This window comes from Trichechus manatus, unplaced genomic scaffold, assembly GCF_000243295.1.
Source record: "Trichechus manatus latirostris isolate Lorelei unplaced genomic scaffold, TriManLat1.0 scaffold00007, whole genome shotgun sequence".
Classification (NCBI taxonomy): Eukaryota; Metazoa; Chordata; class Mammalia; order Sirenia; family Trichechidae; genus Trichechus; species Trichechus manatus.
Window position 1 is genome coordinate 21,695,301 of NW_004443943.1, and position 18,404 is coordinate 21,713,704.

Here is an 18,404-nt window from a genome sequence, read left to right on the forward strand (position 1 = left end):
GTGAGATGATATCTCATTGTAGTTTTGATCTGCATTTCTCTAATGGCTAATGATCATGAGCATTTCTTCATGTGTCTGTTAACTGCCTAAATATCTTCTTTGGCAAAGTGCCTGTTCATATCCTTTGCCCATTTTTTAATTGAGTTATTTGTCTTTTCCTGTTGAGGTTTTGCAGTATCTTGTAGATTTTAGAGATTACACGCTGATTGGATTTGTCGTAGCAAAACTTTTTTCCCAGTCTGTAGGTTGTCTTTTAACTCTTTTGGTGAAGTCTTTTGATGAGCATAAGTGTTTGATTTTTAGGAGCTCCCAGTTATCTAGTCTCTCTTCTGTTGTTTGTGCATTGTTACTTATAGTTCATTTTGTGTTTATGCCATGTATCAGGGCTCCTAGTGTTGTCCCTATTTTTTCTTCCATCATGTTTATTGTTTTCAATTTTATATTTAGGTCTTTGAGTTTTTGTGCCTGGTGTGAGGTATGGGTCTTGTTGCAATTTTTTGCAGCTGGATAGCGAGTTATGCCAGCACCATTTGTTAAAGAGACTGTCTTTTCCTCAATTAATGGACTTCGGGCCTTTGTCAAATATCAGCTTCTCATAGATGGATGAATTTATGTCTGGATTCTCAATTCTGTTCTGTTGGTCCATGTATCTGTTGTTGTACCAGTATATGGCTGTTTTTACTACCGTGGCGGTATAATAGGTTCTAAAATCAGGTAGTGTGAGGCCTCCCACTTTATTCTTCTTGAGTAATGCTTTACATATCCTGGGCCTCTTACCTTTCCATACGAAGTTGGTGATTTGTTTCTCCATCTCATTAACAAAGGTGGGTGGAATTTGGATTGGGATTGCATTTTATCTGTAGATCGCTTGGGGTAGAATTGACATTTTCACAATGTTGAGTCTTCCTATCCATGAGAAATGTATGTTTTTCCACTTCTGCAGGTCTTTTTTGGTTTCTTGCCGTAGTGTCTTGTAGTTTCATTGTATAGGTCTTTTATGTCTCTGGTTAGATTTATTCCTAAGTATTTCATCTTCTTGGGGCTATTGTAAATGGTATCGATTTGGTGATTTCCTCTTTGAGGTTCTGTTTGTTGGTGCAAAGGAATCAAAGTGATTTTTGTATGTTTATTTTGTATCCTGATACTTTGCTGAAGTCTTCTATTAGTTCCAGTAGTTTTCTTGTAGATTCTTTGGGGTTTTCTGTGTATAAGATCATATCACCTGCAAATACAGATGCTTTTACTTCTTCCCTACCAATTTGGATGCCCTTTATTTCTTTTTCTGGCCTAATTGCTCTTGCTAGGACCTCCAGCACAATGTTGAATAAGAGTGGTGATAGAGGGCATCGTTGTCTGGTTCCCCTTCTCAAGGGGAATGCTTTCAAAGTTTCTCCAGTTAGGATGATGTTGGCGGTTGGCTTTGCATAAATGCTCTTAATTATATTGAGGAATTTCCCTTCTATTCTTATTTTGTTGAGAGTTTTTATCACGAATGTGTGTTAGACTTTGTCAAATGCCTTTTCTGCATCAATTGATAAGATCATGTAGTTCTTGTCTTTTGTTTTATTTATTGATGGATCACATTGTTTGTTTTTCTAATGTTGAACCATCCCTACATACCTGGTATAAATCCCACTTGATCGTGGTGAATTATTTTTTTGATATGTTGCTGAATTCTATTCGCTAGAATTTTGTTCAGGATTTTTGCATCAATGTTCATGAAGGATATTGGCCTGTAATTTTCTTCTTTTGTGGTGTCTTTACCTGGTTTTGATATCAGGGTTATGCTGGCTTCATAGAATGAGTTGGTAGTATTCCATCCTTTTCTATGCTCTGAAACACCTTTAATAGTAGTGGTGTTAACTCTTCTCTGAAAGTTTGGTAGAATTCTCCAGTGAAGCCATCCAGGCCAGGGCTTTTTTTTTTTGTTGGGAGTTTTTTAACTACCTTTTCAATATCTTATTTTGTTATAGGTTTAGTTAGTTGTTCTACCTCTGTTTGTGTTAGTTTAGGTAGGTAGTGTTTTTCTAAAAATTTGTCCATTTCCTCTAGGTTTTCAAATTTTTTGGAGTATAATATTTCATATTCTGCTATGATTCATTTAATTTCAGTTGGGTCTGTGGTGTTCTCACCCATCTCATTTCTTATTCGGGTTATTTGCTTCCTCTCCTGTTTTTCTTTTGTCAGTTTAACCAATGGTTTATCAATTTTGCTGATCTTTTCAAAGAACCAGCTTTTGGTCTTGTTAACTCTTTCATTTGTTTTTCTGTTCTCTATTTCATTTAATTCTGTTCTAACTTTTACTATTTCCTTTCTTCTGGTGTCTGAAGACTTCTTTTGCTGCTCTTTTTCTTATTGTTCCAGTTGTAGGGTTAATGTTTTGATTATGGTCCTTTCTTCTTTTTGGATGTGTGCATTTATTGCTATAAACTGACCTCTGAGCACTGCTTTTGCTGAATCCCAAAGGTTCTGGTAGGAGGTGTTTTCATTCTTATTTGATTCTATGAATTTCTTTATTCCATCTTTAATTTCTTCTGTAACCCAGTATTTTTTGAGCAAGGTGTAGTTCAGTTTCCATGTATTTGATTTTTTTTCCTTCCTTTTTTCTGTTATTGATTTCTACTTTTATAGCTTTATGGTCAGAAAAGATACTTTGTAATATTTCGATGCTTTGGATTTTGTTAAGGCTTGCTTTATGGCCTAATATATGGTCTATTCTGAAGAATGTTCCATGTGTGTTGGAAAAAAAAGTATACTTGGCTGCTGTTGGGTGGGGTGTTTGGTATATATCTATGAGATCAAGTTCATTGATTGTAGCATTTAGAGCTTCCATGTCTTTGTTAAGCTTCTTTCTGGGTGTTCTGTCCTTCACCAAAAGTGGTGTGTTGGAGTCTCTTACTACTATTGTGGAGCTGTCTATCTCTCTTTTCAAAGCTGTTAGTTGGTTTCATGTACTTTGGAGCCCTGTCGTTGGATGCGTAAATATTTATTATAGTTATGTCCTCCTGGCGTATTGACCCTTTAATCATTATTTAGTATCCTTTCTTATCCTTTGTGATGGATTTTACTTTAAAGTCTATTTTGTCAGAGCTTAATATTGCCACTCTTGCTATTTTTTGTGTCGTTTGCTTGATATATTTTTTTCCATCCTTTGAGTTTTAGTTTGTGTCTTTAAGTCTAAGGTGTGTCTCTTGTAGGCAGCATATAGACAGATCATGTTTTTTTTATCCATTCTGCCACCTCTCTGTCTCTTTATTGGTGTATTTAGTCCATTTACATTCAGCGTAGTTATTGATAGGTATGAGTTTCGTGCTGTCATGATTTTTTTTGTGTGTGTGTTGTTCACAGTTTCTTTGTTCCACTTAATTTTCTGTGCTGAGTCATTTTTCCTTATGTATTTTCTTTTCATCTTTTTCATTGTTGATTTTGTGTTTGCTGAGTCTTTATATTTTTCTTGTCCTTTATTTTGACTTGTAGGGTTGTTAGTCTCCTTTGTGGTTACCTTATATTTTACCCCTATTTTTCTAAGTTTATACTGGTGTTTTATTTCTTTATATCGCCTTGACTTCCTTTCCGTATGAAAAATCTATGTCTACATTTTTTAAGTCCCTCTTTTTTATTTTAATGTTGTCATCTTTTACATATTGACCTCTCTATTTCCCTATTTTTAGTGTTTTAGCTTTGATTTATTTTTGTGACTTCCCTATCTGAGTCAATATCTGGCTGCTCCGTCCTGTTTTCTGATCTTGCGTTGTTATCTGATGTTATTGATTTTCTAACTGGAGGACTCCCTTTAGTATTTCTTGTAATTTTGGTTTGGTTTTTGCAAATTCCCTAAACTCCTGTTTATCTGGAAAAGCCCTAATTTCGCCATCATATTTGAGAGGCAGTTTTGCAGGATATATAATTCTTGGCTAGCAGTTTTTTTCCTTCAAGGCTTTGTATATGTCATCCCATTGCCTTCTTGCCTGCATGGTTTCAGCTGAGTAGTCCGAGCTTATTCTTATTGACTCTCCTTTGTAGATGACTTTTTGTTTATCCCTAGCCACTCCTAAAATTCTCTTTATCTTTGATTTTGGCAAGTTTGATTAAATATGTCTTGGTGACTTTCTCTTGGGATCTACCTTATGTGGGGTTTGATGAGCATCTTGGATAGATATGTTATCTTTCACGATATCAGGGACGTTTTCTGCCAACAAATCTTCAACAATTCTCACTGTATTTTCTGTTATCTCCCCACCCCCCATTCTGGTATTCCAGTCACTCATAGATTATTCCACTGATAGAATCCCATACTACTCTTAGGGTTTCTTCATTTTTTAAAATCATTTTATCTGATTTTTCCTCATATAATTTGGTGTCAAGTGCTTTATCTTCAATCTCACTAATTGTGATTTCCATTACCTCAGTTCTGCTCCTATGAGTTTCTATTGAGTTGTCTAAGTCTGAAATTTTATTGTTAATCTTCTGGATTTTTGATTGCTGTCACTCTATGGAATCTTGCAGACTGTTAAATTTGGCATTATACTCTCCTCTAATCTTTTTAATTTCCTCTATTGTGTGTTCTGTATTTTGCTTAATTTCCTTCCTAATCTCTTGAAGAGTTCTGTGTCTTAATCTTTTGTATTCTGCCTCTGGTAATTCCAAGAAATTTTCCTCTTCTGGAAAATTTCTAGATTCTTTATTTTGGGAGCTTACTGAAGCCATCATGGTCTGCCTCTTTTTGTGATTAGACATTGACTGTTGTCTCTGAACCATCAATAAGTTATTATATTTATTTATTTTATGTTTGTTTACTGTGTCCTAGCTTCTTGTTTTGTTTCGACATACCCAAATAGGCTGCTCGTATGAACTGGTTTGATTATTGGCACCTCTGAAGTTCTAATGTCCTGTCACCAGGTGGTTAGATCTGTTACTAGGTATGTGAGCTCAGGAGTCCACCCACTCCTCCTGTATGGATTCAGCTCAGGTGTCAAGGTAGATAGCTACCAAGTGTGTGGTGTAAGCTCTCGCTTACAATCCTAGACAGGCATGGGTGATTGGTGTAGGCACTTGCATCTGCCTGCAGCAGGGGGACACACTCTGAGCAAGGCAAGGGCTGACGGCTGCCCCCAAGTGTCCAGGAGAAAGGCATGTCCCTGTTCCCTAGAGCATGTAGGTGGGTGGGTTTTGCATCCAGGCTATGAGCACACATTGCTGTTGGCTGTAAGGACTGGGGGGCACCTCTTATTCTTGGGCCCCTACCACAGGTGGCTAGGTGGCATGGGTGGAGCCACCAGTCCTCAGGCCCCTAATGTGGGTAGGTGAAGACCCTGCTTAATGGGCAGAGTAGTGTCAAATGTCATGAACCTGACACTTCACAGCTGAAACAGTTGAAGTTAGATTTTAGGTATATACCCTGTTGTACTTCGGTAATGAGGGCCTATGCTGTTGAAAAGGGCCCACACAAGTATATGCAGGGGGAAAGGCAATCAAAGTCTGTGGATCCCTTATGCTTGTGCCTAGGCAAAGGAGCTGTGCCTACTCTGAGTTCCTGGCTTAGGGTAGCCAGCAGTTTATTTTTTCCCATTTGTTAATTTATTCACTTTCCAAGGCCGGGAGAATGGCTCAGGGCATGTGATGGATCCTACTTATGGCCCAGAGCACTCAGCAATTGCTGAAGCTGGTCTGGGACCCAGTGCAGAGCAGGGAGCGGGGAGGTAAATAGGAGAGAAGTGTTTCCCTAAGGGGGTTGTTTTTGATCTGCGTGGTAGGTTGGATGCAAGTACTTATCTTTCACCAATCGAGGGCTGCTTCTCACTGGTTCTGGGAAGCCGAGTAGACTCTCTGCCACTGGGTGTCTCCTGGTGTGGAAAATGCCTCTCAAGCACCGTGGCTTGCCTGCCTCACTGCTCACCCATGAGCTGATCAGGCCTGAAGGGCTCAGGCTCTCGCCAGGTCAGGTCTGGCAACTCCTTGCTGCTTCCAAACTGTCCCTCCCCCTGCCACTCAGTCTGGTTCCTCAACTTTGCCTTTGATGTTCTAGGCCCCTAGATTGTCATATATAATTGATTTACTTGTTTTTTCGGGTCTTTGTTGTAAGAGGGTCCACCAGAAGGGTCCTACTACTCTGCCATCTTTGCCCCACCTCTTCTTGAACATAAAATACAGTACCTAGCATAATTCATGTTCCTTCAATAACCAAACATGTATCCAATAATTAATATGTATTAGGACATACCTTTCACCATTAAAGTCCACCATCCCCCTAAACCAGTGGAAGGTAGAGATTTATTTTTTTATTTTTCACATGGAAAGGAAGACACCAGTTAAAGAGTCTTCCAATATCATACAGCTCATATGTGGCAGAACTGGGATTTGGGTGGGACCTTCTGATGCCTATATGGAGCACTATCTCTTACACCACAGCTAACTCAAGAATAAATTTAGCACAACAAAAGAAAACCCCAAAACATTAGTTACTCTGAATATACTCCCCACTGACTCTGTTCACAAAACTACAGGCCTCGCATTGAATAAATAAAATACAAGCAGTTACCCTAGAGTCAATTCCAACTCATGGCAATCCCGTATGTGTCAGAGTAGAACTTGGCTCCACAGAGTTTTCAAGCGCTGATTTTTTGTAAGTAGATCACCAGGCCTTTCTTCCTAGGCACCTTTATGTGGACTCAAACTCCCAACCTTTCAGTTAGCAGCTGAATGTGGTAACCATTTGCACTACCCATAACAGAAGCCCGTATTTGACTCCACAGATAACAGGGCCATAAGTGCTCAAGATAGCATGTCTCCCCTCTCCATCACTGCAGAGATGAAGCATAACTGAGTGAAGAGCCAGTCTCAGAGGAATTTAATGGGAAGGACTTGAAAATCTATGGTTTCCCCTACCTCCCAGTTGCCTCGGCACACAGATGCTTCTATTGCTTTTTTGCTCTGTCCTTGTCAGAAATAATGGAATAAACAATTGCAGAGCAAGGAAGAGAGATTACAGAGCAACAGCAGGGTATGCTCTGGCACAAAATGGGAGTAGGGACTTCGTTAAACAGACTCACAGCTCAGAATGAACACAATGTGCACACACCACAGAAGTAAACAGAGACAACAGTTAATGGTCATGAGGATCTAAATATAACTGGATTGATATATGTTACTATCTCACTCGTGGCAATGCTTGTACAAAGACGTGTTCTTTCACATTTGTTGGATAGTTATTAGTGTAGTTGTTTTTAAGATCTTTTATTAGGAGAAAATTACTTTGTCAATTCAGAATATCTTACCCCTCTGCTTTACAATAGAGACTGTCAATTTAGAGAGATATTTCACACCCATAATACTTCTTTTACCTATGCCTATACTAAAATTATTCCACTTTAGATATGAGGAAATTGGGTCTAGAACATTCAGTGCCTTGTCCAGGGACACCAATCTGAACACTGAACATTGAACATTTAGTTCAAGTGGGTCACCAATATTTACTAATGCAGTATTTCACGAATCATCCTAATCAGTGACTTTCAAAATAAATAATAATTGACTTAATAATTCTAGCACCAGTTGATTAAAATGGGAGAGCAGAAAAGTTTGATTTTGTAACCTTTAGAACTTGAGTAACCCCTGCTCTCCTAGAACGCTTTATTCAGGACAAAGAGAAGCAGTGATTTAGCTGCTTGACTCACACAGCTCTGGATTATAAAAGCATCCCATTACCTTACTTGGGTAAAATAAACTGGTCTCTTTAGAGAAATCATTTTATTCCTGAAAGAAGAGTGTCTCTCCTCTGCTCCTCCTTACTTCTGCAGAGGTTCCTCCCTGGCCCTTTCTCATTTTATAGAATGAGGGACCTGTAGATATTTTAGAGACAGAAGAGATCTCAGATCCAATAGCCTGATACTTGCTTTATTGTTAAGCATAAGCAATTGGTGATTCAGTGAAGTGGAATTTCACCAAACCATCGGTACAAGACCTTGTCTTAGAATCCAGATTTCCTCACTCCCAGTTCAGTGACTTCCCACCAACCCCATTGCTGTCGAGCTGGTTCTGACTCATAGTGACTCGATAAGACAGAGTAGAACTGCTTCATAGGGTTTCCAAGGAGGGGCTGGTGGATTCGAACTGCTGACCTTTTGGTTAGCAGCCATAGCATGCCATAGCTCTTGACCACTGTGCCACCAGGGTCCTGTGACTTCCCGCACTGAAGAGAATTCCCATTGCTGCCCAAATGGGTGGCATGAGGGCATCAGGGTGAAGCCTCCACAGTCACAGGGCAATGCAAACGTCAGCTTGACCAGAGTTGTGGATTAGAACTGTATCATTTAAATAACATTTTTCATTGAAGCGTAATATGCATAAATTTGCACATGTTTTAAATGTATAGCTCAATGAATTATCACAAAGTGAACATTCTATATAACCAACACACAAGTCAAGAAAAAGAATTTTGTCAAGACTCCAAAAACCCCTGTATACCTCCCACTCCTGTCTATATCCCCTCCCCAAATGTATCCACCATTAGACCAAAGTGTGTTTTGCCTGTTTCTGAACTTTACATAAATGAAATCAGACATTATGTAGTTTTTAGTATCTAACTTTTTTCAATTACTATTATGTTTATGAGATTCACCCATGTTGTTGTAAACGGCAGTATTAAGTTACACTTCCTGTATAGTGATGCATTTTAGAACCATTTCACAATTTATTTTTTCAATTATATTCTTGTGGGCACTTGGGTTGCTTCTAGTTTGAGGGTCTTAAGAATAAGGCTGTTATGAACATTCCTATACACGTCTTTTTGGTATCCCAGTGTATTGCATTTGTGTTGTTGTCTCACTGTGGTGTCCTTATTGTCAGTTCTCAGAGCAATGTATTACACAATTTCTTGTTATCATTGTTTATTTCTGTGATGTATTAATCAATATCTGTTTATGCTCATCACTGTATTCCTAGCACCTGGTGTAGTGCCTGGCAGAAAAGAGTTATTCAATAAGTATTTCTGGAATGAATGATATATACAAGTAGTGAATCATGGAGGTAAGGAATATTATCTTCATTTTAATGTTATGAAGTCCCTGGGTGGTCCAAATGGTTAAGTGTTTGGCTACTAACTGGACGGTTCATGGTTCGAATCCAACCAGAGGCTACTCCAAAAAATCACAGTCCTGAAAACCCTATGGAGCACAGTTCTACTCTGAAACACATGATGTTGCCATGACTTGCAAGTGACTCTACAGAAACTAGTTTTTAATGTTATAGAAAGTGATTTATGAAACTATTAAGAAATCTGTCGAAGTGTCATGGAGTAGATATGTGGCAGAGCTAAGATTTAAACACTGGTTTTTCTAACTCAAAACCCAAGAAGGAGTTTCCACCTGTAGTGACTGGGCAACGGTTATGGATGGAATATGTATCAACTTGGCTAGGCCATGATTCCCTGTATTGTGTGGTTGCCCACCATTCTGTGATCTGATGTGATTATCCAATGTATTGTAAATCTTAACCACTATGATGTTAATGAGGCAGGAATAGAAGTAGTCATACTAATGAGTCAGGACTCAATCTACAGGATTAGATTGTATCTTGAGACAGTCTCTATTGAGATATAAAAAAGAGAATGGAGCAGAGAGGAGAGGGACTTCCTACTGCCAAGACTGAAGAGCCAGGAGCGGAGAGCATCCTTTGGACCTGGGGTCCCTGCCCTGAGAAGCTCCTAGAACAGGTGAAGATTGAAGACAAAGACCTCCCTAAGAAATGACACAGAGAGAAAGTATTCTCCAGGAACTGGCGCCCTGAATTCGGACTTCTAGCCTCCTAGACTGTAGAGAATATATTTCTTTTGTTAAAGCCATCCACTTGTGGTATTTCTGTTAAAGCAGCACTATATAACTAAGACAGCAACCAACCAACACTGGTAATCAAGATTATTATCTGGGTTGAGACACCAGGTTTTCTGAGCTCAGCTGATGAAACAGAACTAAACCCATTGGAGTCCTTTTGGCACATTGGTTAAGAGCTTGTCTACTAACCAAAAGGTCGGCAGTTCCAATCCACCAGCCACTCCTTGGAAACTCTATGGGGGCCGTTCTACTCTGTCCTATAGGGTTGCTGTAAGTCAGAATAGACTTGATGACAACAGTTACTTCCTCACTTGTTCAGTAAATGCAGGAAAACCTGCAAAAGTTAGAACCTGTATAAGGCAGAAACCTATAGGATAAAGAAGACTCAGATATTTTGCACTAAAACAAGTGATAGAAAAGTGGTAAGAGTGCACTCTGTCAAAGAAGAAAAACATGCAAGACCTGGAAAAACAAGGCAGTCCTGCTGAGTTCCAGCCCTCACACCTTTCATTGTACTATGGAAGACACAAGGTTTGACTTAAACATGTGACTATTTAAGGACACTTCTCTGCTGGGACCACACACATGAACATTATCTATGAATATCAATGTCCCTTTATCACACACAGCACAATCTTTATGACAGAAAATCTCTAAACAAGTTCAGGAAGGTTTGTTTTTTATTACTTTTCTTTTCTTTTTTTATAACCTTTAGAACTTTAGTAAGCGGAAAATTCAATGAACCTGTTAAGCCTGAAAAAGAAAAGCAGTTATTACCTGCCTGGCACTATGCATGGCGGAGTGTGACTCATATGCATACTGTACTTTATGTATGAAATAATTTCTTTGCTACTTCTATATTTTTCACTTGTAAAACTCAGTATGTCCTTTTAAAATTGTGTCCTTTAAACTTTTTTCTGGCGGATGAAAATTAATTAAATATGTAAAGAGTCTTACTGCAAACCATTTGTAAGAATAAAGCATGCTCACCATACATAGGGATTTGCCGATATCCTTACCATTTATCTGAAATACATTGCAAGAATTAAGGAAAGGGGCACAAGTGGGTACTTCTCTTTACTCTTCTACTGTGTCCAGAGTAAAAAGAGAAGCAAACCTGAGAGATAAAGTACTAGGACCACAACTGAATCCACTGAAGTTGAGAATTACAAAAGGTAATACAGAATTTAGAATCAAACATTCTTAAAAATACTAAATGCAAGTTGAAGGAGCCCTGTTGGTGCAGTAGTTAAGCCTTGGGTTGCTAACTGAAAGGTCAGCACTTCAAATCCACGAGGAGGTCCACAGGAGAAAGATATGGCAATCTGCTTCCATAAAGATTACAGCCTTGGAAACCATCTGGGGCAGTTCTACTCTGTTGTATAGGGTCATTATGAGACAGAATCGACTTCACAGCACACAAGAACAACAAAATGCAGGCTGAACAACAAATGAGGTAACAAGTATTCAACCTCCTGGAAAAACACTGTCTCATTTTTAGTGGACTGTGGCCTGCTAGTAGAAATAAAATTAATACCAAGTACTGGAATAAATACAAAGCAATTGGAGGTCTTATACATTGCTGGTGGAAATGCAAAATAGTAGAGCCCCTTTGCAAAACAGTTAGCAGTTTCTTGTAAAGTTAAACATACTCTTACCATATGTCTCAGAAATTGCACACCTAAGTATTTGCATAAGAGAAATGAAAGCATATGTACATAAATGGTTAATCAATGACCTTCAGTGTAAACACTAACTTGGTCAAAAGTTGAGACAGAAAGTCTTTAAACAAGGTTTTTTATTCTCTTAGTTTTCTTTTTTTTTTTCATTTATAACCTTTAGAACTTTAGTAAGTGGGAAGTTCAATGAACCTGTTAAGCCTGAAAAAGAAAAGCAGTTATTACCTGTATGGCTTTATGCATGGTGGAGTGTGACTCAAACTCTAAAATGTGAATGTACAGCAGTATATCTTCTTGATTCAGATAAAATAACCTCACAGAAACCTGATTTTTCTGTTTTGCTTTCTGAGATTGCTTTCTTTTTTTGGCTGGGGAGACATAAGGATGGTTGTGTTTACAATTCTTCCAGGCAGTACTCCTACCCACTCCTAATTTGAGGTGGATGAGGGGCAAACATAAGTATATGATAAAACAGCTTCGCCAGGAGTAAAGACATATGCTTCAACACAGAAAGACACTTCTAGGTGGCACAGAAGGCCCATCTGAAATTCTCACACATCTGGATATGTGCCTTAGGGTCTTGCTGGTCGTGTCTTCAGTAACAGCCTCTGTTAAGTTATGTGAATCTTTGGCTTTCAGCTCTGAGATAAAAACCAGATTCTGACTCCTCCTGAGGTCTGATGTGTCAAAAAAGCCTCTATTCTTCTCTCAGGAGAAGATCACAGAACATCATGATAAGTTAGGTAAGGAATTTGGGAAACTGGGTAAAAAATGGTAAATTAGAAGCAGACACTGTCTTCAGACATCATATATTAAACTGGAATCTAATCTCAGATAGGGATGGATGATGCTATGTTGTTTTCAGACACCATCAAGGCCATTTGGACTCATAAAACCCATTGCCGTTGAGTTGATTCCGACTCATGGCAACCCCACAGGACAGAGTAGAACTGCCCCATAGAATTTCCAAGGAGAGCCTGGTGGATTTGAACTGCCAACTGTTTTGTTAGCAGTCATAGCACTTAACCACTATGCCACCAGGCTTTCCTCTGACTCATAGTGAACCTGTATATAGCAGAACAAAATGCTGCCCTGTCCTGCACTATCCTCACAATCATTGCTATGTTTGAGCCCATCGTTGCAGCCACTTTGTCAATCCATCTCCTTGAGGGTCTTCCTCTTTTTCGCTCACCCTCTACTTTACCAAGCATAATGTCCTTCTCCAGGGGCTGATCCCTCCTGATAACATGTACAAAGTACACAGGATGAAGTTTTGTTATCCTCACTTCTAAGGAGCATTCTAGCTGTATTTCTAAGGCAGATTTGATTGTTCTTCTGGCAGTCAATATATTCAATATTTTTTTGCCAGTACCATAATTCAAATACATCAGTTCTTCTTTGGTGTTCCTTATTCGTTGTCCAGCTTTCTCATGAATATGCAGAAAAGGAAAATACCATGATCTGGACCAGGTGCACCTTAGTCGTCAAAGTGACATCTTTGCTTTTTAGCACTTTAAAGAGGTTGTTTGCAGTAGTTTTGCCCAACGCAATACGTCATTTGATTTCTTGACTGCTGCTTCCATTGGCATTGATTGTGGATCCAAGTATCTAAAAACTTAGATGTTGACACAGCCCCACTTGGAATATATGCTAAATTGTGGTATCAGGCTGAGTTTCCTTCTAGAGACTCTAGCATTAAGCCCTTCTTTGCTTTAAAAGGATGCTATCTTGTCTATCACCTTGGCCCTTACTCTGAATGGACCTTAACCCAACAAACCCTATTTAGATGCTCAACTATATGATCCATTTCCTTTCTATATTGGTATGTCATGCACTTAAAAAATTCTTATTAGGCTCCAAATGGTTCACAAGAGAATTGGTTTAAAATAACAAGACTCAATACAACAGTTAGGAGCTGCTATAATGACCATCTGCTGAGAACTGCAACGTTTACATGAAATAATTTTACAAAACAGATTAGCTTTAGATTATATGTTAGTCTTTCAAGATGGGTCTGTGCCTTAGTTGGCAATCAATGTTGTGTGTATCAATGACACTGAAAGTAAAGTTGCTCAAAGAGTGACCACTGCCAAGGCTCATGCTAGAGAAGTGACCTAGGCAACTCATACTGAGTCTAAGGTGTCTTGGAATCTTTTCTCTTGGTTTTCAGTTCCTAATCCTGTAATCAATAAATTATTTCAGATATTACTCCCCACTACCAAAGAAGAAGCACAAAAACTTATAGGTTTACGGGGATATTGCAGATAACATATACCACACTTAGGACTAATTCTTAAACTCACTCATGAAATAACTAGAAAGAGTAAGACATTCACTTGGGGGCCTACACAGGAATATTCTCTAACATTTTTAAAAGAAGCAGTGCAAACATATCAGACTCTTACTCCCATACCTTCTGAATCAAAACTCAGATTACAACGTTTATGTTCACAAAGATTTGCCACATGGTCGTTACGGATTAAAAATCTTACAGACTGAATTTAACCCAATTGGCTTTTGTTCTAAAAATTTCCTTGTGTAGAACACAAATATTTCCCCAAAGAAAGAATTACATAGGCTTTGTATGAAGTGCTACAATACACCCAGCCACTGACTGAAAAAAGGAGTATTCAACTCTGCATATCTCAACCAGTCCTGGCATGGGTCCAACAGATACCTGACAAAAAACTTTAACATCTGACGAGAGAGTTCTCAACTGGAAATGGTATGTTTCTGAGAGAGACATATGGGTGGAGGGTAGAACCCATGCGTTAACTGAGGAAACGTTAGCATTGCCATCAGCTGGCTTGCTGGAATTTCCTAGATGTGGGCCAATCCAAGTCCAAGCAGTTGAGCAATGAGGACCGTCCTGGTCCTTCGGCATTCATCAAAGCATAGTTTATAGATGGCTGAGCCACCATGACCTCATTCAGAATATGCTATAAGGCTGTGACCTTAAGAACTTCAGGTGGCATGACCCTAACCAAGAAAGGTGTAGGTAAATTGGCTCAATATACAAAATTGATGGCTGTAAACTTACATTATTTTATATTAGTGATCAGACGAACTCTATCTGAAGGACAGGAAACTGTGTACATTTGTAGATGAATCTGTGGGCAGTTGTTAATAGCTTGGCCATATGGTCCAGCACATGACATCAAAATGGCTGGAAAATTGGCAAACAAAAAATTTGGGGAAAAGACTTTTGAAAAAACATTATAAACACTACGTTAAAAACACATCTACAGGGATGATAAAAACAAGTACAGAAATTAAGTATTGAGTGTTCATCATTGCCCATACAACTTGTTTCTCAAAATTTAAAAATTGGGGAAACTCTTCTGTACAAGTATATTCCAGCTAAAAATGAAAAAGAATGGTAAAATTTAAAAAAATCATCGTTGAGTAACAATTTAGACAAGGATCATCACTAAATGATAAAAGGGTGAATTGTTTGGCAAACAAGATATTCAAAGGCTTCAAGTACCATGTCATAGATTTTTCCATTAATTACATATGGAAAACAGCAGCTCTACGATGAAGACATCAGGTAGACATTCTTTACTAAGTGAGGAACTTAGCACAAGCAATAACGGGAAAAACTGTCATTATTTCCCACTCCCACCCCTTCACACCCCTGCATAATGTGATGCAATGGCACATACACAATATCACCTCTGTAATTTTGTTTCCAACAACATGTAACTAGAAACTAATTACAAGAAAACAATTCCACAAAACCAGACTGACGAACACTTTATATGACAACAGCTTGATGCTTTAAAAATGTCAAGGTACTGAAGGGAAAAAAAAAGGAAAAGGAATTGATCTCTTAAATAATTTATCTTATTTGTTGTTGTTGGAAATATACACAGGAAAACATACAACAATTCAAAATATACACAGAAAAACATACAACAATTCAACAATTTCTACATGTGCAATTTTGTGACATTGAATGCCTTCTTCCAGTGGTGCAACAAATCTCACCCTCCTTTTCTAAATTGTTTCTCCCCCAGTAATATAAACTCACTGCCTGCGAAGTTTCCTATCTAATCTTTCAAGTTGCCGTTGCCAATTTGATCCCATATAGATAATAGACAGTTCTTTAAAGGAGCACAATGCCCAAGGCAGACATTCATTACTAATTAAGTTATACTATTGTTTGGTTTAAGAAGATTTCAGGGGATATTTTTTGTTTCAGGTTTAAAGATAACTGTATTTTTATGCAAAAAAAAAAAACTGCCTTTTATGTTTGTTTGCCAAGCTGTCCTTCCCTGTGCGGGGTATTTTGTAAGCACGCTATGCATAAGCGTAGCAGTGCTTATGAAAATACCTCATGGGGAGGCAGGGGTTGGCAAGCAAACAAAGAAGGCTTGTGTTTACTTGTGTAAAAATACAGTATCTCAGGGCAATAGTTTCGTGGGTTCATCGAACTTCAATGGCTCCGAAGAAAGGGAACTATTTCTCATTGGTTTCATTTGCTGTCGAATGGACTCTGACCCACAGCAACATTACAACAGAATGAAACATTACCTTGTCCTGCATCATCCTCATGATCAACAGCATATTCAAGTCCATCCTTTCAGCTACTGTGTAAAGCTATCTCACTGAGGGCGCCCATGACATCCTTGTGCCTCTGTTTCACCAAACACGATGCCTTCTATGCCAAGGAATTTGGAAGACAGCTTCCTGGCCAACTAACTGCAAGATATCCATATACATGACAATTCCAAACAAAGGTGATCCAACAGCATGTTAAATTATAGAACAATATCATTAACATCACACACAAGCAAAATTTAGTTGAAAATCATTCAAAAATGTTTGCAACAGGGCATCCACAAGGAACTGCCAGGAATTCAACCTGGATTCAGAAGAAGACATGGAATGAGGGATATCATTGCTGATGTCAGATGGGTCTTGGCTGAAAGCAGAGAATACCAAAAAGATGTTCACCTGTGTTTTGTTGACTATGCAAAGGCATTTGACTGTGTGGCTCACAACAAAATATGAATAATGTTGCAAAGAATAGGAATTTCAGAACACTTAATTGTGTTCATCAGGAAACTTGCTTTTGAGGAGTATTGTGACTATACTTCTTCCAAGACAGATATGTTCATTTTCTGGCAGTCCATGGTATTTTCAATATCCTTCGCCAAGACCATAATTCCAAGGTGTCAATTTTTTTTCAGTCTTCTTTATTCATTGTCCAGTGTGACATGAATAAGAGGCAATTGAAAGTACCATGGCTAGGGTGAGGTGCACCTTAGTCCCCAAAGTGACATCTTTGCTTTTTAACACTTTAAAGAGATCTTTTGCAGCAGAGTTGCCTAATGCAATAGAGTAATAGAAGGGTGCATGGCCAGACTTCATCTTATGTACTTTGGACATGTTATCATGGAGCAAGTCCCTGGAGAAGAACATCATGCTAGGTAAAGTTGAGAGTCAGAAAAAGAGGAAGACTCTCAACAAAATGGACTAACACCATGGCAGTCAAAATGAGCTCAAATACAGCAAGAACACTGAGGATGGCCCAGGATCTGGCAGTGTTTTCTTCTGTTGCGCATAGGGTTGCTATGAGTCGGAACCAACTCAACAGCACCTAACAACAACAACAACACGTTTATAATTGTTCCATCTTCTTGACTGATTGACCCTCTTGTTAATATGCAGTGTCCTTCCTTGTCTCTTCTAACAATTTTTGATTAAAATCTTTTTTGTGTGATAATAGTATAGCCACCAAAACTCTTTTGTGGTTACAATTTGCTTGAAATATCTTTTTCCATCCTTTCACCTTCAACCTATTTACGTCTTTGGATCCAAAGTAAGTCCCTTGTAGACAGCATGTAGATGGATCATGCTCTTTTTAGTCTATTCATCCAATCTTTGCCATTTAAATAGAGTGTTTAAACCTTTTTTAAATTGTAACCAATGACTGATAACAAGGGACTTATATTTGACATGTTGCTATTTGTTTTTTGTGTCTTTTTATTTTTTTTGATGCTCAATTCTTTCATTTCTGCCTTTTTTTGTTTTTAATTGATTTTTTCAGGTGTACCATTTTGATCCCCTCCTCAATTCCTTTTCTGTGTATTTTTCAGTTATTTTCTTGGTGTTTACAATTAATATGTTAAACTTGTAATAACCTACATTTACTTAATATCAACTTAGTTTCAATGGTGTACAAAAGCTTTTCTCAACTACATCTCTGTCCCTCCTCCTTTATGTTCTTATTGTCACAATTACATCTTTACTCATGTGTGTCCATTAAGACAGATTTATAATTCTTGTTTTATCCATTTTTCTTTTAATTTATGTGGAAAAATATAGGAGTTACAAACCAAGCATAAAATACTGCCTTTTACATTTACCTGTGTAATTGTCTTTACCAGTGTTCTTTATTTCTTTCTATTACTTCAAGTTACTGCCTAGTGTACTTTCATTTCAGCCTGAATGACTACTTTTAGCATTTATTGTAGGACAAGTCTACTAGTCATGAATGACCCCAGCTTTTGTTTATCTGGGATTGTCTTAATTTCTCCTTCATTCTGGAAGGATAGTTTTGCCAGATATAGAATTGTTAGTTGACACGTTTTGTTTCAGCACATTATGTCATCCTACTGCCTTCTGGTCTCCATGTTATTTAAGGAAAAATCAGATGTTAATCTTATTGAATTTCTTTTGTACATTATGAGCTACTTCACTCTTCTTGCCTACAAAATTGTTTCTTTATTGTTGCATTTCTACTGCTTGACTATTATGTGTCTTGATGTGATATCTTTGAATATTTCTCACTTTGATTTTCTTGGGCTTCTTTGATGTGTAGATCATATCTACACGTGTAGATTTCATTTCTAGGAAGTTTTTCAGGTAATATCCTCAAATATTCCCTCTG